The sequence below is a fragment of the Limulus polyphemus genome, unplaced genomic scaffold, assembly GCF_000517525.1.
Source record: "Limulus polyphemus unplaced genomic scaffold, Limulus_polyphemus-2.1.2 Scaffold146, whole genome shotgun sequence".
NCBI classification, from domain to species: Eukaryota; Metazoa; Arthropoda; class Merostomata; order Xiphosura; family Limulidae; genus Limulus; species Limulus polyphemus.
In genome coordinates, this window is record NW_013665756.1 from 597,296 (window position 1) to 601,633 (window position 4,338).

At 30.8% G+C, this 4,338-nt stretch overlaps 1 protein-coding gene across 2 annotated transcripts in view; it reads right to left on the reverse strand.

Annotated features, from left to right (window-relative positions):
• The window catches only part of LOC106475375 (G-protein coupled receptor Mth2-like), a 12,581-nt gene extending 8,549 nt beyond the window's left edge, over window positions 1-4,032 (reverse strand). Inside the window, exon 1 of one of the 2 annotated variants that reach the window (XM_013936060.2) lies at window positions 3,927-4,032. The gene's annotated coding sequence lies outside the window, so the exon portion shown is untranslated. The remainder of the gene's footprint in view (window positions 1-3,926) is intronic. The other variant, XM_013936068.2, reaches the window with a different exon arrangement.
• Between the last annotated feature and the right edge of the window lie 306 nt (window positions 4,033-4,338).

A 4,338-nucleotide genomic window follows, 5' to 3' on the forward strand; every position in this document is an offset into this window, starting at 1 on the left:
CTGTATTATCTTTTATCATAAGAAACTTGAAATAGAATTTCTAGGTTGTTTGTCCGTTTTGTATTAACGATCGAAATACTGGTTTTTGGTGCATTCCCTGTCTATATGAGTTTAATAGATTTATTTGATTTACACCGTCATATGAGTAAAAATTTAAATATTGCCTACTATTTGAGTATGTGTGACACTTTACAAGTCTTTACTTGCATTTTGAAGGTCAATTTTAAACTGTACGGCGGATTTAGTTTTCAAATGTTTTGTATAGATTCTAAAATAAAGAAAACTTTTATTACTTGCCCCTTATGTTTCATTTATTGTAATCTACTTGAACATGAATATATAACAGGTATTATTATATTAAGGTGTATATCAATATTTTATAAATTAAGAAGTTTTGTAAATAATATCTTAGTGTATTTTGAAGTTTTGTGAACAATTATGTCCAAGATTTTACTTGCATTGCTGACTTCAGTAAAACTATTTAAAGTATGGTGTACATTATTAAATATATATAGATATAACTTACGGTCTATAACTGAATGCGATTAGAGATATGTAAAATGAATATTATTTAGAGGTTCTTATTAAATTTATATAGTGATTATAGTAACCGATGTTCTATTAAGGATGTATGACAAACACTGAATTGTTATTAAAACTTTAATCACTTGGTTTATAATTTATGGTCCTTGGATCATTCCAGAATGCGACCACGCTTTACTTGTATTTCTTCAAACTCTGCTCTACTCCTACATTGCAACACAGTACTTACTTTGCAAACCACATAGACTTGGTCAACTCAGAACTGACCTTTGAATGAGTCACACTTGGTAAACTGTGTGTTGGGGACGTCAATATGTCCAAAGTACTGTCACAAAACTTTCTTTTTACAACTGTGTGCAAAGAAAACTTAAACGGTATTAAGGTTTAACTAGATTAACATCAGTTCGGGTTCTTTAATCTTGTGTACTTATTATAATCGTGAAACAACGTGTAGAGATTTGTATGTGTGTTTCCTGATAGTGTCTTAGACAATCTGAAAGTTCTGGTATTTCAAATAGTAACATAGAGCGATTATTGGTTATGTATGATTTGTGAAACACTGTCCTACAGAACATGAAAGAAGTTATGTATTTCGTACATCTGGAAATGCCTATAAGATAACGGATGGATAAGTAGTAAGACACTCATTTATTATTTTTATTACAGATAAAGCATTTTAACATAATTAAATGTAGACGTTGATGACTTGTATACAATCGTACGAACAGTCGTTAAAATAATGGTTTTGACATGTGGAAATCTCGTGTAACGTGTGTAAAATATTTTGTCCCAAACTAATAAAAGTTTTAATTATTACATAATAAACGTTTTATTAACGATTTTGTTGCATTAAAGCGTCAACTTAACCCTACAGACATGTATCGTGTGTGTAGTAAAAATGCATGTTGTGATCATGTTACAATAAATAATATTTCATGTCATTGAAAATACTTCATTCATTAAGTTTTGATTATTGTATCATCCTTTTAGGACGAATTAATTATAAGTGTATTATGTATCTAATAATTTAGTACTGAAAATCTTTGAATAATAAGTTTTAATTATTGTATCGTCCTTTTTAGAACGAATTAATTATAAATGCATTAATCTTAAGTGTCCTCCAGATTTTTTATTATGATAATATTACTGAAATCTTTAATTGCTCGAGTAAGTTTCAATTAAGATATAATCCTTCTTTGGACGAATTAATTAATAAATTCTTGTTGAAACATGTTTTGTATGAGTCATCCTCGATTTCGTGGTAATATTATGTAATCATCCATTATGGCCGTCTGTCTGGTATCGAATTATAATTTCAACACTATGACAACATGGCCACCTGTGATGGCGGCTTAACGACTCGCATCTTGTGACAAAACTTGGAACTATTATATCGTCAGCTTTGATGACATCACCTCTTCTCTCCCCTGAGGCAACCAATCAGCGCGCGCGTCCAGAGTGCTGGGTTTATTACTTATATACATGCCAGTATATTCTACCGTTCATTTATATACACACTAGTATATTCTACCGTTCGTTAATATACACACATGCTAGTATCTTCTACCGTTTTTAATATATACACGCTAGTATATTCTACCGTTTTTAATACATACATGCTAGTGTATTCTACCGTTCGTTAATATACACATGCTAGTATATTCTACTGTTCGTTAATATACACATGCTAGTATATTCTACTGTTCGTTAATATATACATGCTAGTATATTCTACCGTTCGTTAATATATACATGCTAGTATATTCTACCGTTCGTTAATATATACACGCTAGTATATTCTACCGTTCGTTAATATATACATGCTAGTATATTCTACCGTTCGTTAATATATACATACTAGTATATTATACGGTTTGTTTATACATACATGCTAGTATATTCTACCGTTTTTAAAATATACACACTAGTATATTCTACCGTTCGCTAATATATACATACTAGTATATTATACGGTTTGTTAATACATACATGCTAGTATATTCTACCGTTTTTAATATATACACACTAGTATATTCTACCGTTCGCTAATATATACATACTAGTATATTATACGGTTTGTTAACACATACATGCTAGTATATTCTACCGTTTTTAATATATACACACTAGTATATTCTACCATTCTGAACGGTAGAATATACTAGTATTTATATATTAACGAACGGTAGAATATACTAGTGTGTATATATTAATGAATGGTAGAATATACTAGCGTGTATATATTCAAAACGGTAGAATATACTAGCATGTATGTATTTAATACATACATGCTAGTATATTCTACCGTTTTGAATATATACACGCTAGTATATTCTACCATTTTGAATATATACATGCTAGTATATTCTACCGTTCGTTAATATACATACACGCTAATATCTTCTACCGTTTTAAATATATACACACTAGTATCTTCTACCGTTCGTTAGTATATAGATACTAGCATATTTTACCGTTCCTTAATACATACATGCGAGTTTCTTCTACCGTTCCTTAATATATATATACGCTAGTATCTTCTACCATTCGTTAATATATAAATGCTTTCATCTGCTACCATTCGTTAATATATATGTTAGTATCTTTTACCATTCGTGAAAACGTACATGCTAGTATCTTATGACATTGATCAATAGATATATTCTAGTATCTCTTACCATTCGGTATTGAACACATATTAGTATCATCTAGCATCTTGTTATTTTGTCAATTTTTTTTTTAAATTCATAACTCCAGAGCATCGCAGAAATATTCTTAACTGTATACATTCTGTTTAAAAAAATTAATACAAGAAGAGCCCTTCAGTGGCACAGCGGTATGTCTGCGGACGTACAGTGCTAGAAACCGGGTTCCAATATCCGTGGTGGGCAGAGCACAAATAGCCCATTGTGTGGCTTTTTGCTTAGCTTCAAACAAACAATACAAGAAGAGAAGAATAACACTAATATATATTTGGTATTTTCATTCTATGAACTCAACACCAATTTTAAGAGAGAATAAAGAGTATATATATATTACTTCTATCAAGCAAGCACCCCAATGGCACAGCGGTATGTCTGCGGACTTACAACGCTAGAATCCGGGTTTCGATACCCGTGGTGGGCAGATAGCCCATTGTGTAGCTTTGTGCTTAATTACAAACAAACAAAATGTTTCAATTTAATATTATATACGATCATATTTAAGTTTATCAGTTAGAATGAACTGTAATGGAATGTACTAGTGTACAATAATACAGGTATTGTATTGTATGTTACATATAAAACCGATGAAGAACAGAGTTTTACTATTATATCGACACCTGTTTAGTCTTACTTTCAGTTTTGCAGTAACCAAACAAAGATAAAAATTATCTTACTTACGTCTTATTCTCTCAACGACTCAATTCCAACAAAAGATACATAAACAGTTGAACTTAAGACTGAAATATAAAGTTTTCTATCTTTCTTATAGACAAAAGACAACGCGTATGGGTGTGATTTCCCGGATGTTTCAAAACGCGGATCTTTTACCGGAAAATGCTGACTTAGAAACGAACTGTCAAGTTAACAGTTTGTCTGTCTGTTAAGGAAGAAACTATTAAAGCACGTAGAACGTATGTTACATGGGTGTTTACTGAGGAATCAAAATATAACACCTACAGTTTTTAAAGTATATGTTTAGTATATTCCTTCATAGCACTGACTTTATATTCAAACTTTGTTTTAGCACGTGTCAAGGCTTGAAATTGATTGTAACATATAGGCTTTCCACTAGCATTAGGATTAAGAGTTA